Source organism: Rhinoderma darwinii, unplaced genomic scaffold (assembly GCF_050947455.1).
Source record: "Rhinoderma darwinii isolate aRhiDar2 unplaced genomic scaffold, aRhiDar2.hap1 Scaffold_4006, whole genome shotgun sequence".
In the NCBI taxonomy this organism is placed as follows: domain Eukaryota; kingdom Metazoa; phylum Chordata; class Amphibia; order Anura; family Rhinodermatidae; genus Rhinoderma; species Rhinoderma darwinii.
In genome coordinates, this window is record NW_027463603.1 from 9157 (window position 1) to 35997 (window position 26841).

The 26841-nt window shown below is 48.6% G+C and overlaps 13 non-coding genes and 3 pseudogenes across 13 annotated transcripts; all 16 read right to left on the bottom strand.

Moving 5' to 3' along the window:
* Positions 1-376: 376 nt before the first annotated feature.
* On the bottom strand, positions 377-478 carry LOC142708540 (U2 spliceosomal RNA; annotated as a pseudogene).
* A 1286-nt stretch (positions 479-1764) lies between these two features.
* On the bottom strand, positions 1765-1955 carry LOC142708510 (U2 spliceosomal RNA). The gene has a single exon (XR_012868833.1). It is a non-coding gene; the product is annotated as a U2 spliceosomal RNA (small nuclear RNA).
* A 1286-nt stretch (positions 1956-3241) lies between these two features.
* Positions 3242-3432, bottom strand: LOC142708522 (U2 spliceosomal RNA). Its single transcript, XR_012868844.1, has one exon. It is a non-coding gene; the product is annotated as a U2 spliceosomal RNA (small nuclear RNA).
* A 1286-nt stretch (positions 3433-4718) lies between these two features.
* LOC142708535 (U2 spliceosomal RNA) lies at positions 4719-4909 on the bottom strand. The gene has a single exon (XR_012868851.1). It is a non-coding gene; the product is annotated as a U2 spliceosomal RNA (small nuclear RNA).
* Positions 4910-6190: 1281 nt separating this feature from the next.
* LOC142708546 (U2 spliceosomal RNA) lies at positions 6191-6381 on the bottom strand. Its single transcript, XR_012868854.1, has one exon. It is a non-coding gene; the product is annotated as a U2 spliceosomal RNA (small nuclear RNA).
* A 1286-nt stretch (positions 6382-7667) lies between these two features.
* Positions 7668-7858, bottom strand: LOC142708547 (U2 spliceosomal RNA). Its single transcript, XR_012868855.1, has one exon. It is a non-coding gene; the product is annotated as a U2 spliceosomal RNA (small nuclear RNA).
* A 1286-nt stretch (positions 7859-9144) lies between these two features.
* Positions 9145-9335, bottom strand: LOC142708511 (U2 spliceosomal RNA). Its single transcript, XR_012868834.1, has one exon. It is a non-coding gene; the product is annotated as a U2 spliceosomal RNA (small nuclear RNA).
* Positions 9336-10621: 1286 nt separating this feature from the next.
* LOC142708513 (U2 spliceosomal RNA) lies at positions 10622-10812 on the bottom strand. Its single transcript, XR_012868835.1, has one exon. It is a non-coding gene; the product is annotated as a U2 spliceosomal RNA (small nuclear RNA).
* Positions 10813-12098: 1286 nt separating this feature from the next.
* LOC142708538 (U2 spliceosomal RNA) lies at positions 12099-12295 on the bottom strand. Its single transcript, XR_012868853.1, has one exon. It is a non-coding gene; the product is annotated as a U2 spliceosomal RNA (small nuclear RNA).
* A 1351-nt stretch (positions 12296-13646) lies between these two features.
* On the bottom strand, positions 13647-13757 carry LOC142708544 (U2 spliceosomal RNA; annotated as a pseudogene).
* A 1286-nt stretch (positions 13758-15043) lies between these two features.
* Positions 15044-15234, bottom strand: LOC142708514 (U2 spliceosomal RNA). The gene has a single exon (XR_012868836.1). It is a non-coding gene; the product is annotated as a U2 spliceosomal RNA (small nuclear RNA).
* Positions 15235-16520: 1286 nt separating this feature from the next.
* On the bottom strand, positions 16521-16711 carry LOC142708515 (U2 spliceosomal RNA). Its single transcript, XR_012868837.1, has one exon. It is a non-coding gene; the product is annotated as a U2 spliceosomal RNA (small nuclear RNA).
* A 1286-nt stretch (positions 16712-17997) lies between these two features.
* On the bottom strand, positions 17998-18188 carry LOC142708516 (U2 spliceosomal RNA). The gene has a single exon (XR_012868838.1). It is a non-coding gene; the product is annotated as a U2 spliceosomal RNA (small nuclear RNA).
* Positions 18189-19474: 1286 nt separating this feature from the next.
* Positions 19475-19665, bottom strand: LOC142708517 (U2 spliceosomal RNA). Its single transcript, XR_012868839.1, has one exon. It is a non-coding gene; the product is annotated as a U2 spliceosomal RNA (small nuclear RNA).
* Positions 19666-20951: 1286 nt separating this feature from the next.
* Positions 20952-21142, bottom strand: LOC142708518 (U2 spliceosomal RNA). Its single transcript, XR_012868840.1, has one exon. It is a non-coding gene; the product is annotated as a U2 spliceosomal RNA (small nuclear RNA).
* Positions 21143-22428: 1286 nt separating this feature from the next.
* Positions 22429-22603, bottom strand: LOC142708531 (U2 spliceosomal RNA; annotated as a pseudogene).
* Between the last annotated feature and the right edge of the window lie 4238 nt (positions 22604-26841).

Sequence of the window (26841 nt, forward strand, 5' to 3'; positions counted from 1 at the left end):
TTCTGGGTGGCAGGGTTGCTGGTTGAGGCCATGGCTTCTTCCAGCTGTTCCTGTCGCTTGGGGAGGATCTTCGATAGCTCTTTCCCGAAGGGGGCGGAGCTATGCAAATCTTCTCCTTGCTGGCCGAGGTTCTTCCACGAAATTTCTTCCGCAGCGGTTCCTCGTCGAGCTTCTTCTGCGGCCGAGCTTCTTCAAAGATCCCCTTCAGCAGCGGCTCTTCTCCGAAGGTCTCTGTCGCAGTTCTCCTTCTTCCCGGCAGCGATCTCCCGGAGCTTCTTCCCCGATGGCGGCTTCTCCCTTCTGGATCGTCGTCTTCGCTGGTTCTTCTCCGCAGTTCGTCGCCGGCTTCGTCTGGAACGCTCTTGGATCGCTAAGCTAGTGTTTATAGCCCCCAGTGGTTCTCCGAGCTATCTATCCTTACAAGGACTGATAAGAACAGATACTACACTTGATCTTAGCCAAAAGGCCGAGAAGCGATAACCCGAGCGGCCCTTGCCTTGCCCGAGCCTGTCCCATACTGCTGTTCACCCCTTGCAGCGATTCAGCCTACTCCTAGGCAATTCCATGGGGCCCTGCAGGCTCACACACATTTACAGCTACTAAGCGGGAGGTGAATAAAGGCCGGAGAGGAAGCCAGACAGGATTTGCTTCTTTTGCTTGCACCACAATGCAGTGCTGAAAGAGGAGGAATCTACATAAAAACGCCTTCCTGGCAACGCCCAAATGCCCTCCTGCCATGCAGATAAACACTGGCAGCGGCAGCAAGTGCATGCCCACAGCCACCCCTTGTTCCTTCACACCTTGTATCAGCTTTAATCCAGTCCTGTGCTGCCTGCTGAGCAGCACTGAACAACACTGCCTGGGCCCAGGCTTTTATCTCTGAGGCAGGCCCCATTATGATGTCAGAAAGCTGGCTCTGGAATCCTGAGGGCTCCACTATGACACGTGCAAAGTTCCGTCTGAACTTTATATAAGACTGTGAGGCTCAGTCAGTCACTCAGTGTTGCCTGAGAGGGCAACACTGCAACAGCCGGCCGCCAGGCTGTCTTTTTTTTGCACATTTATTTGCCTCCAGGAGGCCACAAGAGGGAGACAAGGGACTGCAAAATGGAAAATAGGCATCCACCAACTTTACAGACAACTTCTCTTTGCTCCTACAACCTCCATCCTTGCACAGTTTGTTATTCTTCCAGGTAACATAGTAACAAATCCAAATTGCTGCTCTCTTTGTAGGCAAGCAAGGGTTTGTTGCAACTGCAATTCTTACTTCTTCTTGAAATGTAGGGACGACAGTACATTCCATCACATCCACCTAGTGTACACAGGTAGGTCCATTGTGGCGGGTAGGCGGCTGGCTGCTTTAATGGCTGTTTGCTGTTCCCCTACTCCACTCCACTCCACTATTTGACTGTGGTGCTGCATCAATCAGTGGCTGGCTCAGGTGCAGCTCTTTAACTTACCTAGGAGGGAGGGAGGGAGGGAGGGCGGAGAGAAGACAAGGAAGGTGAATGAGCTGTTCCAATGTGAAATGCCGGAAACACAGAAACACAGAAGACACACACACACACACACACAACAAGAGGTGGCAATGTATTCATTAATTGCATTTAATAAATGAGCTCATTATCACACATGACTGTACAAATGCATTGTCCAACAGGTGTTGAAATAATGGGATTAAAAGGGGAGATCCCTTCAGAAAGACAGAAACAATGGCAAAGAGAAAAAACACTTTTGGAATCTGATTTTAGTCAACACATAAGGGAAGGGTGCACCGGTCCTGGAAATACTGCAATACCAGGTCAATGCGTGGAGTGGACAGAGCAAGCTCTATTTCCATCTCCCTGTTCTAAAAATCCATTTAATATATGGTCCCCAGATAGGGGACGTATCAGATATTAAACTGATAAGAACAGATACTACACTTGATCTTAGCCAAAAGGCCGAGAAGCGATAACCCGAGCGGCCCTTGCCTTGCCCGAGCCTGTCCCATACTGCTGTTCACCCCTTGCAGCGATTCAGCCTACTCCTAGGCAATTCCATGGGGCCCTGCAGGCTCACACACATTTACAGCTACTAAGCGGGAGGTGAATAAAGGCCGGAGAGGAAGCCAGACAGGATTTGCTTCTTTTGCTTGCACCACAATGCAGTGCTGAAAGAGGAGGAATCTACATAAAAACGCCTTCCTGGCAACGCCCAAATGCCCTCCTGCCATGCAGATAAACACTGGCAGCGGCAGCAAGTGCATGCCCACAGCCACCCCTTGTTCCTTCACACCTTGTATCAGCTTTAATCCAGTCCTGTGCTGCCTGCTGAGCAGCACTGAACAACACTGCCTGGGCCCAGGCTTTTATCTCTGAGGCAGGCCCCATTATGATGTCAGAAAGCTGGCTCTGGAATCCTGAGGGCTCCACTATGACACGTGCAAAGTTCCGTCTGAACTTTATATAAGACTGTGAGGCTCAGTCAGTCACTCAGTGTTGCCTGAGAGGGCAACACTGCAACAGCCGGCCGCCAGGCTGTCTTTTTTTTGCACATTTATTTGCCTCCAGGAGGCCACAAGAGGGAGACAAGGGACTGCAAAATGGAAAATAGGCATCCACCAACTTTACAGACAACTTCTCTTTGCTCCTACAACCTCCATCCTTGCACAGTTTGTTATTCTTCCAGGTAACATAGTAACAAATCCAAATTGCTGCTCTCTTTGTAGGCAAGCAAGGGTTTGTTGCAACTGCAATTCTTACTTCTTCTTGAAATGTAGGGACGACAGTACATTCCATCACATCCACCTAGTGTACACAGGTAGGTCCATTGTGGCGGGTAGGCGGCTGGCTGCTTTAATGGCTGTTTGCTGTTCCCCTACTCCACTCCACTCCACTATTTGACTGTGGTGCTGCATCAATCAGTGGCTGGCTCAGGTGCAGCTCTTTAACTTACCTAGGAGGGAGGGAGGGAGGGAGGGCGGAGAGAAGACAAGGAAGGTGAATGAGCTGTTCCAATGTGAAATGCCGGAAACACAGAAACACAGAAGACACACACACACACACACACAACAAGAGGTGGCAATGTATTCATTAATTGCATTTAATAAATGAGCTCATTATCACACATGACTGTACAAATGCATTGTCCAACAGGTGTTGAAATAATGGGATTAAAAGGGGAGATCCCTTCAGAAAGACAGAAACAATGGCAAAGAGAAAAAACACTTTTGGAATCTGATTTTAGTCAACACATAAGGGAAGGGTGCACCGGTCCTGGAAATACTGCAATACCAGGTCAATGCGTGGAGTGGACAGAGCAAGCTCTATTTCCATCTCCCTGTTCTAAAAATCCATTTAATATATGGTCCCCAGATAGGGGACGTATCAGATATTAAACTGATAAGAACAGATACTACACTTGATCTTAGCCAAAAGGCCGAGAAGCGATAACCCGAGCGGCCCTTGCCTTGCCCGAGCCTGTCCCATACTGCTGTTCACCCCTTGCAGCGATTCAGCCTACTCCTAGGCAATTCCATGGGGCCCTGCAGGCTCACACACATTTACAGCTACTAAGCGGGAGGTGAATAAAGGCCGGAGAGGAAGCCAGACAGGATTTGCTTCTTTTGCTTGCACCACAATGCAGTGCTGAAAGAGGAGGAATCTACATAAAAACGCCTTCCTGGCAACGCCCAAATGCCCTCCTGCCATGCAGATAAACACTGGCAGCGGCAGCAAGTGCATGCCCACAGCCACCCCTTGTTCCTTCACACCTTGTATCAGCTTTAATCCAGTCCTGTGCTGCCTGCTGAGCAGCACTGAACAACACTGCCTGGGCCCAGGCTTTTATCTCTGAGGCAGGCCCCATTATGATGTCAGAAAGCTGGCTCTGGAATCCTGAGGGCTCCACTATGACACGTGCAAAGTTCCGTCTGAACTTTATATAAGACTGTGAGGCTCAGTCAGTCACTCAGTGTTGCCTGAGAGGGCAACACTGCAACAGCCGGCCGCCAGGCTGTCTTTTTTTTGCACATTTATTTGCCTCCAGGAGGCCACAAGAGGGAGACAAGGGACTGCAAAATGGAAAATAGGCATCCACCAACTTTACAGACAACTTCTCTTTGCTCCTACAACCTCCATCCTTGCACAGTTTGTTATTCTTCCAGGTAACATAGTAACAAATCCAAATTGCTGCTCTCTTTGTAGGCAAGCAAGGGTTTGTTGCAACTGCAATTCTTACTTCTTCTTGAAATGTAGGGACGACAGTACATTCCATCACATCCACCTAGTGTACACAGGTAGGTCCATTGTGGCGGGTAGGCGGCTGGCTGCTTTAATGGCTGTTTGCTGTTCCCCTACTCCACTCCACTCCACTATTTGACTGTGGTGCTGCATCAATCAGTGGCTGGCTCAGGTGCAGCTCTTTAACTTACCTAGGAGGGAGGGAGGGAGGGAGGGCGGAGAGAAGACAAGGAAGGTGAATGAGCTGTTCCAATGTGAAATGCCGGAAACACAGAAACACAGAAGACACACACACACACACACACAACAAGAGGTGGCAATGTATTCATTAATTGCATTTAATAAATGAGCTCATTATCACACATGACTGTACAAATGCATTGTCCAACAGGTGTTGAAATAATGGGATTAAAAGGGGAGATCCCTTCAGAAAGACAGAAACAATGGCAAAGAGAAAAAACACTTTTGGAATCTGATTTTAGTCAACACATAAGGGAAGGGTGCACCGGTCCTGGAAATACTGCAATACCAGGTCAATGCGTGGAGTGGACAGAGCAAGCTCTATTTCCATCTCCCTGTTCTAAAAATCCATTTAATATATGGTCCCCAGATAGGGGACGTATCAGATATTAAACTGATAAGAACAGATACTACACTTGATCTTAGCCAAAAGGCCGAGAAGCGATAACCCGAGCGGCCCTTGCCTTGCCCGAGCCTGTCCCATACTGCTGTTCACCCCTTGCAGCGATTCAGCCTACTCCTAGGCAATTCCATGGGGCCCTGCAGGCTCACACACATTTACAGCTACTAAGCGGGAGGTGAATAAAGGCCGGAGAGGAAGCCAGACAGGATTTGCTTCTTTTGCTTGCACCACAATGCAGTGCTGAAAGAGGAGGAATCTACATAAAAACGCCTTCCTGGCAACGCCCAAATGCCCTCCTGCCATGCAGATAAACACTGGCAGCGGCAGCAAGTGCATGCCCACAGCCACCCCTTGTTCCTTCACACCTTGTATCAGCTTTAATCCAGTCCTGTGCTGCCTGCTGAGCAGCACTGAACAACACTGCCTGGGCCCAGGCTTTTATCTCTGAGGCAGGCCCCATTATGATGTCAGAAAGCTGGCTCTGGAATCCTGAGGGCTCCACTATGACACGTGCAAAGTTCCGTCTGAACTTTATATAAGACTGTGAGGCTCAGTCAGTCACTCAGTGTTGCCTGAGAGGGCAACACTGCAACAGCCGGCCGCCAGGCTGTCTTTTTTTTGCACATTTATTTGCCTCCAGGAGGCCACAAGAGGGAGACAAGGGACTGCAAAATGGAAAATAGGCATCCACCAACTTTACAGACAACTTCTCTTTGCTCCTACAACCTCCATCCTTGCACAGTTTGTTATTCTTCCAGGTAACATAGTAACAAATCCAAATTGCTGCTCTCTTTGTAGGCAAGCAAGGGTTTGTTGCAACTGCAATTCTTACTTCTTCTTGAAATGTAGGGACGACAGTACATTCCATCACATCCACCTAGTGTACACAGGTAGGTCCATTGTGGCGGGTAGGCGGCTGGCTGCTTTAATGGCTGTTTGCTGTTCCCCTACTCCACTCCACTATTTGACTGTGGTGCTGCATCAATCAGTGGCTGGCTCAGGTGCAGCTCTTTAACTTACCTAGGAGGGAGGGAGGGAGGGAGGGCGGAGAGAAGACAAGGAAGGTGAATGAGCTGTTCCAATGTGAAATGCCGGAAACACAGAAACACAGAAGACACACACACACACACACACAACAAGAGGTGGCAATGTATTCATTAATTGCATTTAATAAATGAGCTCATTATCACACATGACTGTACAAATGCATTGTCCAACAGGTGTTGAAATAATGGGATTAAAAGGGGAGATCCCTTCAGAAAGACAGAAACAATGGCAAAGAGAAAAAACACTTTTGGAATCTGATTTTAGTCAACACATAAGGGAAGGGTGCACCGGTCCTGGAAATACTGCAATACCAGGTCAATGCGTGGAGTGGACAGAGCAAGCTCTATTTCCATCTCCCTGTTCTAAAAATCCATTTAATATATGGTCCCCAGATAGGGGACGTATCAGATATTAAACTGATAAGAACAGATACTACACTTGATCTTAGCCAAAAGGCCGAGAAGCGATAACCCGAGCGGCCCTTGCCTTGCCCGAGCCTGTCCCATACTGCTGTTCACCCCTTGCAGCGATTCAGCCTACTCCTAGGCAATTCCATGGGGCCCTGCAGGCTCACACACATTTACAGCTACTAAGCGGGAGGTGAATAAAGGCCGGAGAGGAAGCCAGACAGGATTTGCTTCTTTTGCTTGCACCACAATGCAGTGCTGAAAGAGGAGGAATCTACATAAAAACGCCTTCCTGGCAACGCCCAAATGCCCTCCTGCCATGCAGATAAACACTGGCAGCGGCAGCAAGTGCATGCCCACAGCCACCCCTTGTTCCTTCACACCTTGTATCAGCTTTAATCCAGTCCTGTGCTGCCTGCTGAGCAGCACTGAACAACACTGCCTGGGCCCAGGCTTTTATCTCTGAGGCAGGCCCCATTATGATGTCAGAAAGCTGGCTCTGGAATCCTGAGGGCTCCACTATGACACGTGCAAAGTTCCGTCTGAACTTTATATAAGACTGTGAGGCTCAGTCAGTCACTCAGTGTTGCCTGAGAGGGCAACACTGCAACAGCCGGCCGCCAGGCTGTCTTTTTTTTGCACATTTATTTGCCTCCAGGAGGCCACAAGAGGGAGACAAGGGACTGCAAAATGGAAAATAGGCATCCACCAACTTTACAGACAACTTCTCTTTGCTCCTACAACCTCCATCCTTGCACAGTTTGTTATTCTTCCAGGTAACATAGTAACAAATCCAAATTGCTGCTCTCTTTGTAGGCAAGCAAGGGTTTGTTGCAACTGCAATTCTTACTTCTTCTTGAAATGTAGGGACGACAGTACATTCCATCACATCCACCTAGTGTACACAGGTAGGTCCATTGTGGCGGGTAGGCGGCTGGCTGCTTTAATGGCTGTTTGCTGTTCCCCTACTCCACTCCACTCCACTATTTGACTGTGGTGCTGCATCAATCAGTGGCTGGCTCAGGTGCAGCTCTTTAACTTACCTAGGAGGGAGGGAGGGAGGGAGGGCGGAGAGAAGACAAGGAAGGTGAATGAGCTGTTCCAATGTGAAATGCCGGAAACACAGAAACACAGAAGACACACACACACACACACACAACAAGAGGTGGCAATGTATTCATTAATTGCATTTAATAAATGAGCTCATTATCACACATGACTGTACAAATGCATTGTCCAACAGGTGTTGAAATAATGGGATTAAAAGGGGAGATCCCTTCAGAAAGACAGAAACAATGGCAAAGAGAAAAAACACTTTTGGAATCTGATTTTAGTCAACACATAAGGGAAGGGTGCACCGGTCCTGGAAATACTGCAATACCAGGTCAATGCGTGGAGTGGACAGAGCAAGCTCTATTTCCATCTCCCTGTTCTAAAAATCCATTTAATATATGGTCCCCAGATAGGGGACGTATCAGATATTAAACTGATAAGAACAGATACTACACTTGATCTTAGCCAAAAGGCCGAGAAGCGATAACCCGAGCGGCCCTTGCCTTGCCCGAGCCTGTCCCATACTGCTGTTCACCCCTTGCAGCGATTCAGCCTACTCCTAGGCAATTCCATGGGGCCCTGCAGGCTCACACACATTTACAGCTACTAAGCGGGAGGTGAATAAAGGCCGGAGAGGAAGCCAGACAGGATTTGCTTCTTTTGCTTGCACCACAATGCAGTGCTGAAAGAGGAGGAATCTACATAAAAACGCCTTCCTGGCAACGCCCAAATGCCCTCCTGCCATGCAGATAAACACTGGCAGCGGCAGCAAGTGCATGCCCACAGCCACCCCTTGTTCCTTCACACCTTGTATCAGCTTTAATCCAGTCCTGTGCTGCCTGCTGAGCAGCACTGAACAACACTGCCTGGGCCCAGGCTTTTATCTCTGAGGCAGGCCCCATTATGATGTCAGAAAGCTGGCTCTGGAATCCTGAGGGCTCCACTATGACACGTGCAAAGTTCCGTCTGAACTTTATATAAGACTGTGAGGCTCAGTCAGTCACTCAGTGTTGCCTGAGAGGGCAACACTGCAACAGCCGGCCGCCAGGCTGTCTTTTTTTTGCACATTTATTTGCCTCCAGGAGGCCACAAGAGGGAGACAAGGGACTGCAAAATGGAAAATAGGCATCCACCAACTTTACAGACAACTTCTCTTTGCTCCTACAACCTCCATCCTTGCACAGTTTGTTATTCTTCCAGGTAACATAGTAACAAATCCAAATTGCTGCTCTCTTTGTAGGCAAGCAAGGGTTTGTTGCAACTGCAATTCTTACTTCTTCTTGAAATGTAGGGACGACAGTACATTCCATCACATCCACCTAGTGTACACAGGTAGGTCCATTGTGGCGGGTAGGCGGCTGGCTGCTTTAATGGCTGTTTGCTGTTCCCCTACTCCACTCCACTCCACTATTTGACTGTGGTGCTGCATCAATCAGTGGCTGGCTCAGGTGCAGCTCTTTAACTTACCTAGGAGGGAGGGAGGGAGGGAGGGCGGAGAGAAGACAAGGAAGGTGAATGAGCTGTTCCAATGTGAAATGCCGGAAACACAGAAACACAGAAGACACACACACACACACACACAACAAGAGGTGGCAATGTATTCATTAATTGCATTTAATAAATGAGCTCATTATCACACATGACTGTACAAATGCATTGTCCAACAGGTGTTGAAATAATGGGATTAAAAGGGGAGATCCCTTCAGAAAGACAGAAACAATGGCAAAGAGAAAAAACACTTTTGGAATCTGATTTTAGTCAACACATAAGGGAAGGGTGCACCGGTCCTGGAAATACTGCAATACCAGGTCAATGCGTGGAGTGGACAGAGCAAGCTCTATTTCCATCTCCCTGTTCTAAAAATCCATTTAATATATGGTCCCCAGATAGGGGACGTATCAGATATTAAACTGATAAGAACAGATACTACACTTGATCTTAGCCAAAAGGCCGAGAAGCGATAACCCGAGCGGCCCTTGCCTTGCCCGAGCCTGTCCCATACTGCTGTTCACCCCTTGCAGCGATTCAGCCTACTCCTAGGCAATTCCATGGGGCCCTGCAGGCTCACACACATTTACAGCTACTAAGCGGGAGGTGAATAAAGGCCGGAGAGGAAGCCAGACAGGATTTGCTTCTTTTGCTTGCACCACAATGCAGTGCTGAAAGAGGAGGAATCTACATAAAAACGCCTTCCTGGCAACGCCCAAATGCCCTCCTGCCATGCAGATAAACACTGGCAGCGGCAGCAAGTGCATGCCCACAGCCACCCCTTGTTCCTTCACACCTTGTATCAGCTTTAATCCAGTCCTGTGCTGCCTGCTGAGCAGCACTGAACAACACTGCCTGGGCCCAGGCTTTTATCTCTGAGGCAGGCCCCATTATGATGTCAGAAAGCTGGCTCTGGAATCCTGAGGGCTCCACTATGACACGTGCAAAGTTCCGTCTGAACTTTATATAAGACTGTGAGGCTCAGTCAGTCACTCAGTGTTGCCTGAGAGGGCAACACTGCAACAGCCGGCCGCCAGGCTGTCTTTTTTTTGCACATTTATTTGCCTCCAGGAGGCCACAAGAGGGAGACAAGGGACTGCAAAATGGAAAATAGGCATCCACCAACTTTACAGACAACTTCTCTTTGCTCCTACAACCTCCATCCTTGCACAGTTTGTTATTCTTCCAGGTAACATAGTAACAAATCCAAATTGCTGCTCTCTTTGTAGGCAAGCAAGGGTTTGTTGCAACTGCAATTCTTACTTCTTCTTGAAATGTAGGGACGACAGTACATTCCATCACATCCACCTAGTGTACACAGGTAGGTCCATTGTGGCGGGTAGGCGGCTGGCTGCTTTAATGGCTGTTTGCTGTTCCCCTACTCCACTCCACTCCACTATTTGACTGTGGTGCTGCATCAATCAGTGGCTGGCTCAGGTGCAGCTCTTTAACTTACCTAGGAGGGAGGGAGGGAGGGAGGGCGGAGAGAAGACAAGGAAGGTGAATGAGCTGTTCCAATGTGAAATGCCGGAAACACAGAAACACAGAAGACACACACACACACACACACAACAAGAGGTGGCAATGTATTCATTAATTGCATTTAATAAATGAGCTCATTATCACACATGACTGTACAAATGCATTGTCCAACAGGTGTTGAAATAATGGGATTAAAAGGGGAGATCCCTTCAGAAAGACAGAAACAATGGCAAAGAGAAAAAACACTTTTGGAATCTGATTTTAGTCAACACATAAGGGAAGGGTGCACCGGTCCTGGAAATACTGCAATACCAGGTCAATGCGTGGAGTGGACAGAGCAAGCTCTATTTCCATCTCCCTGTTCTAAAAATCCATTTAATATATGGTCCCCAGATAGGGGACGTATCAGATATTAAACTGATAAGAACAGATACTACACTTGATCTTAGCCAAAAGGCCGAGAAGCGATAACCCGAGCGGCCCTTGCCTTGCCCGAGCCTGTCCCATACTGCTGTTCACCCCTTGCAGCGATTCAGCCTACTCCTAGGCAATTCCATGGGGCCCTGCAGGCTCACACACATTTACAGCTACTAAGCGGGAGGTGAATAAAGGCCGGAGAGGAAGCCAGACAGGATTTGCTTCTTTTGCTTGCACCACAATGCAGTGCTGAAAGAGGAGGAATCTACATAAAAACGCCTTCCTGGCAACGCCCAAATGCCCTCCTGCCATGCAGATAAACACTGGCAGCGGCAGCAAGTGCATGCCCACAGCCACCCCTTGTTCCTTCACACCTTGTATCAGCTTTAATCCAGTCCTGTGCTGCCTGCTGAGCAGCACTGAACAACACTGCCTGGGCCCAGGCTTTTATCTCTGAGGCAGGCCCCATTATGATGTCAGAAAGCTGGCTCTGGAATCCTGAGGGCTCCACTATGACACGTGCAAAGTTCCGTCTGAACTTTATATAAGACTGTGAGGCTCAGTCAGTCACTCAGTGTTGCCTGAGAGGGCAACACTGCAACAGCCGGCCGCCAGGCTGTCTTTTTTTTGCACATTTATTTGCCTCCAGGAGGCCACAAGAGGGAGACAAGGGACTGCAAAATGGAAAATAGGCATCCACCAACTTTACAGACAACTTCTCTTTGCTCCTACAACCTCCATCCTTGCACAGTTTGTTATTCTTCCAGGTAACATAGTAACAAATCCAAATTGCTGCTCTCTTTGTAGGCAAGCAAGGGTTTGTTGCAACTGCAATTCTTACTTCTTCTTGAAATGTAGGGACGACAGTACATTCCATCACATCCACCTAGTGTACACAGGTAGGTCCATTGTGGCGGGTAGGCGGCTGGCTGCTTTAATGGCTGTTTGCTGTTCCCCTACTCCACTCCACTCCACTATTTGACTGTGGTGCTGCATCAATCAGTGGCTGGCTCAGGTGCAGCTCTTTAACTTACCTAGGAGGGAGGGAGGGAGGGAGGGCGGAGAGAAGACAAGGAAGATGAATGAGCTGTTCCAATGTGAAATGCCGGAAACACAGAAACACAGAAGACACACACACACACACACACAACAAGAGGTGGCAATGTATTCATTAATTGCATTTAATAAATGAGCTCATTATCACACATGACTGTACAAATGCATTGTCCAACAGGTGTTGAAATAATGGGATTAAAAGGGGAGATCCCTTCAGAAAGACAGAAACAATGGCAAAGAGAAAAAACACTTTTGGAATCTGATTTTAGTCAACACATAAGGGAAGGGTGCACCGGTCCTGGAAATACTGCAATACCAGGTCAATGCGTGGAGTGGACAGAGCAAGCTCTATTTCCATCTCCCTGTTCTAAAAATCCATTTAATATATGGTCCCCAGATAGGGGACGTATCAGATATTAAACTGATAAGAACAGATTTTTTTTTTTTTTTTTTCATTCAGATCACGTCTTAAAAATCATAAAATTCAAAATAAAAAAGACTTAGATCATCACAATGAAAACTGAAAACGTATAATTAACTTTTGTTTTCCTCTTTCCTTTTTTCCTTTTAAGAAATCAAAAAAACATTCCTTTTTTAACAGCAATAGTTCCTAACATATCCACTAAATGTTCCTGCAAATCATTACCATCCCATTCACAGTTTACAATGCACGCTAACCACGTTGGCACACCATACCGTTCAAGAAACCCTGGTAAATTTTCTCTTACACAGAGCCGCACCCTTCTCCGCATTTTTTCAAAATTAATTTTACTACGTAACTGCTCTACTTCTTCCAGTAACCTGTCTCTTTCTGCTCTTTCCTCTTCTGAAATGACACTTTTTTTCTTTCTCTCTGCTTTTTTCCTTTTTTTCTCATCACTTTGCCCACTTCCTTCCAATTTCTGAAGCTTTCCTTCTTCCAAACTAACTTCCGCTTCCTTTCTTTTGACTATCTTCTTATTTTCCTCTTGTACCTCACGTTTGCTTTTCTTTGGGCATGATTTGAATATGTGCCCCTCCTCTCCACACATATTACATACTTTCCCTTTCTGACATTCATTATACTTATGCCCCTCTTGCAGACATTTTGTACACATTACTTTCTCACACGTTTCTCTCTCATGACCATAATCTTTACAATTCAAACAAAACATATCCATTCCCAAAAAAAATAAATTTCCACATGCACTTCCAATCTTAAACCGCGCTGGAGGAAACAATAGGTTTCTAGATTCACCAATTCTCACAAATTTACAAAGAAATTTCCATTTCCCAGTCCAAAATCCAAAGGGGTTAAACACTTTCCCCTTTCCCACCACCTCCTCACAAAACTTAGTGAGAAATGACTTAATGTCCTCTTCCTCCACGTAAGGCGAAAACATCTTTACGACCACCAACTTCTTGTTTGGCACAAAATGTGGTGTTACCTTCACACCCACAAGTCTTGGGTCCCTTTTACCTTCCTTCAAGCGTTCCAAAAAATCTGAATAAATTTCTTCTGTAGCGAAGGTAACGTCAAAGCACCCTCTCCTCGGATAGTCCATCACCGCCAAAATGCACGATCTCTCCAGCTGAAAGAAATCCAACAAAAGGACCTTCGTGATGTACTCCAAATCCTTCCTTTGCCTCTCAGATTCCTCCACGAAAAACCGGACCGCATTCCTGGTTCGCATATGTTCGGGAATTTCCTCCATCCTGCTCCAAAAGAATTCCAGCAATCTCCAAAGAAATACCTTCAGTACCGGAGTACCAGGCAGGTGATCGCTCCCCGTTGCCCTGGACTAATCCTCCTCCCCAATAGCAGCAGAGGGGTGAAGTCTCTCCTAAGAGAAACGATCCCCCCAGGCCAAGGAAAAGGGTACCAGGGCACCTCCTGACCAAGAAACAAGGCAATACCCTAAAGTACTACACTTGATCTTAGCCAAAAGGCCGAGAAGCGATAACCCGAGCGGCCCTTGCCTTGCCCGAGCCTGTCCCATACTGCTGTTCACCCCTTGCAGCGATTCAGCCTACTCCTAGGCAATTCCATGGGGCCCTGCAGGCTCACACACATTTACAGCTACTAAGCGGGAGGTGAATAAAGGCCGGAGAGGAAGCCAGACAGGATTTGCTTCTTTTGCTTGCACCACAATGCAGTGCTGAAAGAGGAGGAATCTACATAAAAACGCCTTCCTGGCAACGCCCAAATGCCCTCCTGCCATGCAGATAAACACTGGCAGCGGCAGCAAGTGCATGCCCACAGCCACCCCTTGTTCCTTCACACCTTGTATCAGCTTTAATCCAGTCCTGTGCTGCCTGCTGAGCAGCACTGAACAACACTGCCTGGGCCCAGGCTTTTATCTCTGAGGCAGGCCCCATTATGATGTCAGAAAGCTGGCTCTGGAATCCTGAGGGCTCCACTATGACACGTGCAAAGTTCCGTCTGAACTTTATATAAGACTGTGAGGCTCAGTCAGTCACTCAGTGTTGCCTGAGAGGGCAACACTGCAACAGCCGGCCGCCAGGCTGTCTTTTTTTTGCACATTTATTTGCCTCCAGGAGGCCACAAGAGGGAGACAAGGGACTGCAAAATGGAAAATAGGCATCCACCAACTTTACAGACAACTTCTCTTTGCTCCTACAACCTCCATCCTTGCACAGTTTGTTATTCTTCCAGGTAACATAGTAACAAATCCAAATTGCTGCTCTCTTTGTAGGCAAGCAAGGGTTTGTTGCAACTGCAATTCTTACTTCTTCTTGAAATGTAGGGACGACAGTACATTCCATCACATCCACCTAGTGTACACAGGTAGGTCCATTGTGGCGGGTAGGCGGCTGGCTGCTTTAATGGCTGTTTGCTGTTCCCCTACTCCACTCCACTCCACTATTTGACTGTGGTGCTGCATCAATCAGTGGCTGGCTCAGGTGCAGCTCTTTAACTTACCTAGGAGGGAGGGAGGGAGGGAGGGCGGAGAGAAGACAAGGAAGGTGAATGAGCTGTTCCAATGTGAAATGCCGGAAACACAGAAACACAGAAGACACACACACACACACACACAACAAGAGGTGGCAATGTATTCATTAATTGCATTTAATAAATGAGCTCATTATCACACATGACTGTACAAATGCATTGTCCAACAGGTGTTGAAATAATGGGATTAAAAGGGGAGATCCCTTCAGAAAGACAGAAACAATGGCAAAGAGAAAAAACACTTTTGGAATCTGATTTTAGTCAACACATAAGGGAAGGGTGCACCGGTCCTGGAAATACTGCAATACCAGGTCAATGCGTGGAGTGGACAGAGCAAGCTCTATTTCCATCTCCCTGTTCTAAAAATCCATTTAATATATGGTCCCCAGATAGGGGACGTATCAGATATTAAACTGATAAGAACAGATACTACACTTGATCTTAGCCAAAAGGCCGAGAAGCGATAACCCGAGCGGCCCTTGCCTTGCCCGAGCCTGTCCCATACTGCTGTTCACCCCTTGCAGCGATTCAGCCTACTCCTAGGCAATTCCATGGGGCCCTGCAGGCTCACACACATTTACAGCTACTAAGCGGGAGGTGAATAAAGGCCGGAGAGGAAGCCAGACAGGATTTGCTTCTTTTGCTTGCACCACAATGCAGTGCTGAAAGAGGAGGAATCTACATAAAAACGCCTTCCTGGCAACGCCCAAATGCCCTCCTGCCATGCAGATAAACACTGGCAGCGGCAGCAAGTGCATGCCCACAGCCACCCCTTGTTCCTTCACACCTTGTATCAGCTTTAATCCAGTCCTGTGCTGCCTGCTGAGCAGCACTGAACAACACTGCCTGGGCCCAGGCTTTTATCTCTGAGGCAGGCCCCATTATGATGTCAGAAAGCTGGCTCTGGAATCCTGAGGGCTCCACTATGACACGTGCAAAGTTCCGTCTGAACTTTATATAAGACTGTGAGGCTCAGTCAGTCACTCAGTGTTGCCTGAGAGGGCAACACTGCAACAGCCGGCCGCCAGGCTGTCTTTTTTTTGCACATTTATTTGCCTCCAGGAGGCCACAAGAGGGAGACAAGGGACTGCAAAATGGAAAATAGGCATCCACCAACTTTACAGACAACTTCTCTTTGCTCCTACAACCTCCATCCTTGCACAGTTTGTTATTCTTCCAGGTAACATAGTAACAAATCCAAATTGCTGCTCTCTTTGTAGGCAAGCAAGGGTTTGTTGCAACTGCAATTCTTACTTCTTCTTGAAATGTAGGGACGACAGTACATTCCATCACATCCACCTAGTGTACACAGGTAGGTCCATTGTGGCGGGTAGGCGGCTGGCTGCTTTAATGGCTGTTTGCTGTTCCCCTACTCCACTCCACTCCACTATTTGACTGTGGTGCTGCATCAATCAGTGGCTGGCTCAGGTGCAGCTCTTTAACTTACCTAGGAGGGAGGGAGGGAGGGAGGGCGGAGAGAAGACAAGGAAGGTGAATGAGCTGTTCCAATGTGAAATGCCGGAAACACAGAAACACAGAAGACACACACACACACACACACAACAAGAGGTGGCAATGTATTCATTAATTGCATTTAATAAATGAGCTCATTATCACACATGACTGTACAAATGCATTGTCCAACAGGTGTTGAAATAATGGGATTAAAAGGGGAGATCCCTTCAGAAAGACAGAAACAATGGCAAAGAGAAAAAACACTTTTGGAATCTGATTTTAGTCAACACATAAGGGAAGGGTGCACCGGTCCTGGAAATACTGCAATACCAGGTCAATGCGTGGAGTGGACAGAGCAAGCTCTATTTCCATCTCCCTGTTCTAAAAATCCATTTAATATATGGTCCCCAGATAGGGGACGTATCAGATATTAAACTGATAAGAACAGATACTACACTTGATCTTAGCCAAAAGGCCGAGAAGCGATAACCCGAGCGGCCCTTGCCTTGCCCGAGCCTGTCCCATACTGCTGTTCACCCCTTGCAGCGATTCAGCCTACTCCTAGGCAATTCCATGGGGCCCTGCAGGCTCACACACATTTACAGCTACTAAGCGGGAGGTGAATAAAGGCCGGAGAGGAAGCCAGACAGGATTTGCTTCTTTTGCTTGCACCACAATGCAGTGCTGAAAGAGGAGGAATCTACATAAAAACGCCTTCCTGGCAACGCCCAAATGCCCTCCTGCCATGCAGATAAACACTGGCAGCGGCAGCAAGTGCATGCCCACAGCCACCCCTTGTTCCTTCACACCTTGTATCAGCTTTAATCCAGTCCTGTGCTGCCTGCTGAGCAGCACTGAACAACACTGCCTGGGCCCAGGCTTTTATCTCTGAGGCAGGCCCCATTATGATGTCAGAAAGCTGGCTCTGGAATCCTGAGGGCTCCACTATGACACGTGCAAAGTTCCGTCTGAACTTTATATAAGACTGTGAGGCTCAGTCAGTCACTCAGTGTTGCCTGAGAGGGCAACACTGCAACAGCCGGCCGCCAGGCTGTCTTTTTTTTGCACATTTATTTGCCTCCAGGAGGCCACAAGAGGGAGACAAGGGACTGCAAAATGGAAAATAGGCATCCACCAACTTTACAGACAACTTCTCTTTGCTCCTACAACCTCCATCCTTGCACAGTTTGTTATTCTTCCAGGTAACATAGTAACAAATCCAAATTGCTGCTCTCTTTGTAGGCAAGCAAGGGTTTGTTGCAACTGCAATTCTTACTTCTTCTTGAAATGTAGGGACGACAGTACATTCCATCACATCCACCTAGTGTACACAGGTAGGTCCATTGTGGCGGGTAGGCGGCTGGCTGCTTTAATGGCTGTTTGCTGTTCCCCTACTCCACTCCACTCCACTATTTGACTGTGGTGCTGCATCAATCAGTGGCTGGCTCAGGTGCAGCTCTTTAACTTACCTAGGAGGGAGGGAGGGAGGGAGGGCGGAGAGAAGACAAGGAAGGTGAATGAGCTGTTCCAATGTGAAATGCCGGAAACACAGAAACACAGAAGACACACACACACACACACACAACAAGAGGTGGCAATGTATTCATTAATTGCATTTAATAAATGAGCTCATTATCACACATGACTGTACAAATGCATTGTCCAACAGGTGTTGAAATAATGGGATTAAAAGGGGAGATCCCTTCAGAAAGACAGAAACAATGGCAAAGAGAAAAAACACTTTTGGAATCTGATTTTAGTCAACACATAAGGGAAGGGTGCACCGGTCCTGGAAATACTGCAATACCAGGTCAATGCGTGGAGTGGACAGAGCAAGCTCTATTTCCATCTCCCTGTTCTAAAAATCCATTTAATATATGGTCCCCAGATAGGGGACGTATCAGATATTAAACTGATAAGAACAGATACTACACTTGATCTTAGCCAAAAGGCCGAGAAGCGATAACCCGAGCGGCCCTTGCCTTGCCCGAGCCTGTCCCATACTGCTGTTCACCCCTTGCAGCGATTCAGCCTACTCCTAGGCAATTCCATGGGGCCCTGCAGGCTCACACACATTTACAGCTACTAAGCGGGAGGTGAATAAAGGCCGGAGAGGAAGCCAGACAGGATTTGCTTCTTTTGCTTGCACCACAATGCAGTGCTGAAAGAGGAGGAATCTACATAAAAACGCCTTCCTGGCAACGCCCAAATGCCCTCCTGCCATGCAGATAAACACTGGCAGCGGCAGCAAGTGCATGCCCACAGCCACCCCTTGTTCCTTCACACCTTGTATCAGCTTTAATCCAGTCCTGTGCTGCCTGCTGAGCAGCACTGAACAACACTGCCTGGGCCCAGGCTTTTATCTCTGAGGCAGGCCCCATTATGATGTCAGAAAGCTGGCTCTGGAATCCTGAGGGCTCCACTATGACACGTGCAAAGTTCCGTCTGAACTTTATATAAGACTGTGAGGCTCAGTCAGTCACTCAGTGTTGCCTGAGAGGGCAACACTGCAACAGCCGGCCGCCAGGCTGTCTTTTTTTTGCACATTTATTTGCCTCCAGGAGGCCACAAGAGGGAGACAAGGGACTGCAAAATGGAAAATAGGCATCCACCAACTTTACAGACAACTTCTCTTTGCTCCTACAACCTCCATCCTTGCACAGTTTGTTATTCTTCCAGGTAACATAGTAACAAATCCAAATTGCTGCTCTCTTTGTAGGCAAGCAAGGGTTTGTTGCAACTGCAATTCTTACTTCTTCTTGAAATGTAGGGACGACAGTACATTCCATCACATCCACCTAGTGTACACAGGTAGGTCCATTGTGGCGGGTAGGCGGCTGGCTGCTTTAATGGCTGTTTGCTGTTCCCCTACTCCACTCCACTCCACTATTTGACTGTGGTGCTGCATCAATCAGTGGCTGGCTCAGGTGCAGCTCTTTAACTTACCTAGGAGGGAGGGAGGGAGGGAGGGCGGAGAGAAGACAAGGAAGGTGAATGAGCTGTTCCAATGTGAAATGCCGGAAACACAGAAACACAGAAGACACACACACACACACACACAACAAGAGGTGGCAATGTATTCATTAATTGCATTTAATAAATGAGCTCATTATCACACATGACTGTACAAATGCATTGTCCAACAGGTGTTGAAATAATGGGATTAAAAGGGGAGATCCCTTCAGAAAGACAGAAACAATGGCAAAGAGAAAAAACACTTTTGGAATCTGATTTTAGTCAACACATAAGGGAAGGGTGCACCGGTCCTGGAAATACTGCAATACCAGGTCAATGCGTGGAGTGGACAGAGCAAGCTCTATTTCCATCTCCCTGTTCTAAAAATCCATTTAATATATGGTCCCCAGATAGGGGACGTATCAGATATTAAACTGATAAGAACAGATACTACACTTGATCTTAGCCAAAAGGCCGAGAAGCGATAACCCGAGCGGCCCTTGCCTTGCCCGAGCCTGTCCCATACTGCTGTTCACCCCTTGCAGCGATTCAGCCTACTCCTAGGCAATTCCATGGGGCCCTGCAGGCTCACACACATTTACAGCTACTAAGCGGGAGGTGAATAAAGGCCGGAGAGGAAGCCAGACAGGATTTGCTTCTTTTGCTTGCACCACAATGCAGTGCTGAAAGAGGAGGAATCTACATAAAAACGCCTTCCTGGCAACGCCCAAATGCCCTCCTGCCATGCAGATAAACACTGGCAGCGGCAGCAAGTGCATGCCCACAGCCACCCCTTGTTCCTTCACACCTTGTATCAGCTTTAATCCAGTCCTGTGCTGCCTGCTGAGCAGCACTGAACAACACTGCCTGGGCCCAGGCTTTTATCTCTGAGGCAGGCCCCATTATGATGTCAGAAAGCTGGCTCTGGAATCCTGAGGGCTCCACTATGACACGTGCAAAGTTCCGTCTGAACTTTATATAAGACTGTGAGGCTCAGTCAGTCACTCAGTGTTGCCTGAGAGGGCAACACTGCAACAGCCGGCCGCCAGGCTGTCTTTTTTTTGCACATTTATTTGCCTCCAGGAGGCCACAAGAGGGAGACAAGGGACTGCAAAATGGAAAATAGGCATCCACCAACTTTACAGACAACTTCTCTTTGCTCCTACAACCTCCATCCTTGCACAGTTTGTTATTCTTCCAGGTAACATAGTAACAAATCCAAATTGCTGCTCTCTTTGTAGGCAAGCAAGGGTTTGTTGCAACTGCAATTCTTACTTCTTCTTGAAATGTAGGGACGACAGTACATTCCATCACATCCACCTAGTGTACACAGGTAGGTCCATTGTGGCGGGTAGGCGGCTGGCTGCTTTAATGGCTGTTTGCTGTTCCCCTACTCCACTCCACTCCACTATTTGACTGTGGTGCTGCATCAATCAGTGGCTGGCTCAGGTGCAGCTCTTTAACTTACCTAGGAGGGAGGGAGGGAGGGAGGGCGGAGAGAAGACAAGGAAGGTGAATGAGCTGTTCCAATGTGAAATGCCGGAAACACAGAAACACAGAAGACACACACACACACACACACAACAAGAGGTGGCAATGTATTCATTAATTGCATTTAATAAATGAGCTCATTATCACACATGACTGTACAAATGCATTGTCCAACAGGTGTTGAAATAATGGGATTAAAAGGGGAGATCCCTTCAGAAAGACAGAAACAATGGCAAAGAGAAAAAACACTTTTGGAATCTGATTTTAGTCAACACATAAGGGAAGGGTGCACCGGTCCTGGAAATACTGCAATACCAGGTCAATGCGTGGAGTGGACAGAGCAAGCTCTATTTCCATCTCCCTGTTCTAAAAATCCATTTAATATATGGTCCCCAGATAGGGGACGTATCAGATATTAAACTGATAAGAACAGATACTACACTTGATCTTAGCCAAAAGGCCGAGAAGCGATAACCCGAGCGGCCCTTGCCTTGCCCGAGCCTGTCCCATACTGCTGTTCACCCCTTGCAGCGATTCAGCCTACTCCTAGGCAATTCCATGGGGCCCTGCAGGCTCACACACATTTACAGCTACTAAGCGGGAGGTGAATAAAGGCCGGAGAGGAAGCCAGACAGGATTTGCTTCTTTTGCTTGCACCACAATGCAGTGCTGAAAGAGGAGGAATCTACATAAAAACGCCTTCCTGGCAACGCCCAAATGCCCTCCTGCCATGCAGATAAACACTGGCAGCGGCAGCAAGTGCATGCCCACAGCCACCCCTTGTTCCTTCACACCTTGTATCAGCTTTAATCCAGTCCTGTGCTGCCTGCTGAGCAGCACTGAACAACACTGCCTGGGCCCAGGCTTTTATCTCTGAGGCAGGCCCCATTATGATGTCAGAAAGCTGGCTCTGGAATCCTGAGGGCTCCACTATGACACGTGCAAAGTTCCGTCTGAACTTTATATAAGACTGTGAGGCTCAGTCAGTCACTCAGTGTTGCCTGAGAGGGCAACACTGCAACAGCCGGCCGCCAGGCTGTCTTTTTTTTGCACATTTATTTGCCTCCAGGAGGCCACAAGAGGGAGACAAGGGACTGCAAAATGGAAAATAGGCATCCACCAACTTTACAGACAACTTCTCTTTGCTCCTACAACCTCCATCCTTGCACAGTTTGTTATTCTTCCAGGTAACATAGTAACAAATCCAAATTGCTGCTCTCTTTGTAGGCAAGCAAGGGTTTGTTGCAACTGCAATTCTTACTTCTTCTTGAAATGTAGGGACGACAGTACATTCCATCACATCCACCTAGTGTACACAGGTAGGTCCATTGTGGCGGGTAGGCGGCTGGCTGCTTTAATGGCTGTTTGCTGTTCCCCTACTCCACTCCACTCCACTATTTGACTGTGGTGCTGCATCAATCAGTGGCTGGCTCAGGTGCAGCTCTTTAACTTACCTAGGAGGGAGGGAGGGAGGGAGGGCGGAGAGAAGACAAGGAAGGTGAATGAGCTGTTCCAATGTGAAATGCCGGAAACACAGAAACACAGAAGACACACACACACACACACACAACAAGAGGTGGCAATGTATTCATTAATTGCATTTAATAAATGAGCTCATTATCACACATGACTGTACAAATGCATTGTCCAACAGGTGTTGAAATAATGGGATTAAAAGGGGAGATCCCTTCAGAAAGACAGAAACAATGGCAAAGAGAAAAAACACTTTTGGAATCTGATTTTAGTCAACACATAAGGGAAGGGTGCACCGGTCCTGGAAATACTGCAATACCAGGTCAATGCGTGGAGTGGACAGAGCAAGCTCTATTTCCATCTCCCTGTTCTAAAAATCCATTTAATATATGGTCCCCAGATAGGGGACGTATCAGATATTAAACTGATAAGAACAGATTTTTTGATTGAAAAATGCTTTATTGACAATCAATCGTCATCATACAAACATTACTGCGACGCAGCGCAAGCCATGAAGCAGCAAATAATAAATAATAACAGTCGTCAAACATAACATGACGGTATAATACACAGTACAGGCTAGCCTATGCTATACATTACACCACATGCTACACTAACATTCTTGCATTCACTAAAGCCAAACAACAAAGCATTACAGACAAGTGATGGGGTAGGGGAGTGGGTAGGAGGGGATAGGGAAGGGGGAAATCACAGGCCCGAAGCTTTATTGAAAGACAACACACAAGAAGGGAGAGTGGGGGGAAGGGGAGTATCAGTCCTCTTCCTCATCGACGTCCGGGCTGTCCCAGGTGGAATAGTCTCTGAGCAGGCTGTGGATCAGCCTGCGGCAGTCCTGGACGGACACACTCTCTCTCCGCAAAATCAGACGGTTCCTTGCAAACCATATAGCGTCCTTAAAGCAGTTCATAAGGCGCCAGGCTTCCTGGATTGCTCCATCCGTGGTATTCCCAGGAAATAGTCCATAAAGTACCGAGCGGTACGACAGTCTGTTCCTGGGTACTGAGTCCTTGAGTTCATGTTCCAAGGCTTTCAACAGACCCTGTGCAAAGGGGCACTGCCAGAAAATGTGCAAAGATGTTTCCTCCGTGAAGGGGCACCTGGGGCAGTACCGGGTCTTGCACAGGTTGCGGGCGTGCATGAATGACCTAAGAGGCAGTCCTCCCTGGATGGCCATCCATGAAATGTCCTTGTGCCCGTTGGTCAACCTGCCAGATGACACGTTAGTCCAAACAGTCTCCAACGTGTCGGCATGAAGCCCTGGAACAAACTCCAGTGGGTCCTTTGCTCTGATGTGCTTGTGGATCGTCTTAGGTTTCCACAAGTCGGGCTTAAGACCCTCCAGTTGATGCTCCCTCACAAACCGGACAACATCTCCGTAGAACCAGGGAGCGTGCCAGTTGTAAGGGAAGGAGCTGTCCCACTTGTCCCAGCCAAAACCTCGCCAGAGGGGAAGGAGGAAGTAGCGGGACATGGCCTTGCCCGCAGAGCCGTTTGCTGTCCTCAGAGTCCTACGAACACAGTCACATACAAAAGCGATCCGCAGCAGAGTGGGAATGTCGGGTATACCCTTCCCACCTTTGCGGGGCTCCTTGTACATAACAGTCCGCTTTACTCTGTCCATTTTCGAGCCCCAGATGAAGCGAAACACAGTCCTGGTAATGGCCCTCGAGACGGTGGCAAGAGGGGGCCATGCCTGTGCAGTGTATTGTAGCACAGGCAAGACTTCGTTACGCAGGACCATTGCTTTGCCCTCAATAGTGAGTTGTCTGAGGCTCCACAGTCCGATCCTTTGGTTGACTTTGGCCAAGCGTTCTTCCCACGACTTTAGGGCTGCACCTTCCTTACCGAACCAGACTCCCAGAATTTTGATGAAGTCCGGCTTGATAGTAAACGGGAAGGAGGCAGGAGAAGGCAGGTACCACTTTCCGAAGAGCATGGCTTCCGACTTCCCGCAGTTGACTTTTGCCCCTGAAGCGCGTCCGAACTCCTCGCAGGTCTGGACGAGTGCAGTCACCGAACTCTGGTCAGCGCAGAAGACGGTCACGTCGTCCATGTACAGCGAGCATTTGACCTCGAAGTGTCCTGGACCTGGTGCGGTGATCCCTCTGATCTCTCCATTCTGCCGGATAGCCTCTGCGAAGAGCTCTATAACACAAACAAAAAGGAGAGGTGAAAGAGGACAGCCTTGTCTAACCCCCGACGATACAGGAAAGGGGTCAGTCTTCCAGCCGTTCACCAGCACCGAGCTGTAAATGTCGCAATACATCAGGTTAACATACAAACAGAACAACCTGCCAAGCCGCAGCCTACGCAGAGCCTTACCCATGAATTCGTGAGAGACCCGGTCAAAAGCCTTCTCCTGATCCAGACTGACCAGGGCCGCGTGTGTACGGCGGCTTTGCATGTAATGCACCGTGTCCCTCACCAGGGCAAGACTGTCGGCCACCCTACGGCCAGGAATGCCGCAGGTTTGGTCCGATCCGATGATCTGTCCGATGACAACCTTCAGTCTGTTGGTCAATACTTTGGCGAGGATCTTGTAGTCCACGTTCAGGAGAGAGATGGGACGCCAGTTTTTCAGGTCACATCTCTCCCCCTTCCGCTTATACAAGATCGTGATCATGCCTTCTCTCAAGGACGGTGGCATTCTACCCTCCACCACCATCTCCTCATAGAGCTCCAGCAGGTCCGGACAGATCAAGTCCCCCAGCGCTACATAGAGCTCTGCTGGGAGACCATCACTGCCCGGGGTCCTGCCGGGTCTGAAGGATTTAGCGGCAGAGAGCAGTTCCTCCACCGTCAGGGGTACATCCATAGCCTCCGTACCTGCAGGATCAAGATGATTAGTGATACCTGACAGGAATTTATCGGCGGCTTCGGGGTCAGTGGTTTTCCGGGAGTAGAGGCTTCGGTAGTAGTCTGTGACGACTCCCATCACCTCCTTCTTCCCAGAATGCATGTTTCCGGTCTCATCTCGGAGTTCCTTCAGGGGCGTGTGGCCGGCATGGAGTTTCCTGAAAAAGAACGAGTTACATTTCTCACCCTTCTCCAGGTTCTCCACCTTGGAACGAAAGACAATTCGCTTGGATTCCTCCTCAAAGTGCCTTTTCAGGCCCTTTTTGGCTTCCTCCAGCTCCTTCCTGACGTCCCAGCCGCATTGAAGGAGGTCTTGCAGGGATCGCAGCTGACGCTGCATCTCTCTGAAGTCTCTCTTCCTCTCACACGCCTGTTGACGACTTTTTGCCTGAAAGAAACAACGAAATTCAACTTTAACATATTCCCACCAGTCACAGGTTTTGTCAAAGAAAACTTTATCATTCCTCCAAACAATATAGGCGTCTCTAAGTTCCGCCAGTACCTCCTCTCTTTCCAGCAGGACACAATTCAGCTTCCAGGAGCCAGGGCCGGGAGGAAAACCGTGGCCGATGGCACCCTGGAAGAGAATGGCCCTGTGGTCAGAGAAGAAGCAGGGGACCATGGAGTGCCCATGCTGCTTGACTGCCCGGGAGGTGAACACAAAGTCAATCCGAGAACGAAGTGAGCCATCGGGTCGGCTCCATGAATAGTTCACAGAGCCGATCCCCATGGAGCCCACAACGTCCTGCAAGGATGCTTCGGTTACCATCTCGATAAGCAGTTTGGAACTGACATCCAGCTTGATTGAAGTGCCGGAACTTCGTCCATCCTCTTCGATGGGGCAGTTGAAGTCCCCGGCCATCACCACTGCCCTAGTGGTGGCGAGCTGGGTCCGCAGGGTCTGGAATAGTTCCAGGCGCTCAGCCTTCATAGGGGGAGCGTACACGTTGATGAGCCTAATCGGCTCTCCCGCCCAGGAACCGTCTACGACCAACAAGCGGCCGCAGACGAGCTCCTGGACAGAGTCAACAGTAAATACGCTTCCCCTAATCAGGATGGCAACCCCTGCAGACTTACAGTCGCCCCCACCAGACCAGTAGGACGGGCCATGGGTCCACTGCCTGGCCAGATGATGGTATGACCTGGAAGAGGGGAGAGTACATTCCTGCAGCATAAATACATCACTCGACTGCTTGGAAAGAAAAGTTAGCACCATCTGACATCTAGTCCTATCTCTAACACTCCTCACATTGAGGCTAAAGATGTTAAGTTTAGCAGCCATGGGGGAGAATAAAGAAGGTTAGTGCAAACGATACACCTTAGTTACCAGTCCGGTCGGGCGGATCCTCCTCTCTGGAGCCTGGCGGGTCCGGAAGATCCAGCAGGCCCTCTGACAAAAATTGTTCCAGGATTGTAGCCACCTGGATGTCTGTTGTGAAGTCGATGACCTCAGGTTCAGACACGAGTTCCTCCACCATCTGCTCCATTTCCTCCTGCTGCGCAAGGGAATCTTCGCAGATTTCCACGACTTGTCGCTTTGAGGACTCAGCAGCTGGGCTGTCCCTCACCTTTCTCTTCCTCTGGATGGCACCTGAGGAGACAAGAGGGGGAAAATCCTCCAGGGAGAGGACTCCAGCAGCTGGAGGGGAAGATGTTAGTGCTGCTGGAGCTGGGGAGAAGGGAGGCTGGGTTGGGAGAGGTGCAGGTGACAGGACCACTGAGATGGGTGGGTAGGAGAAGGTGAGAGCCTCAGTGGGGGTGACAGGGGTTGGGGACGGGGGGGTGGGGAGGGCCGGGCGAGGGAGGGTGGGAAGGGTAGGG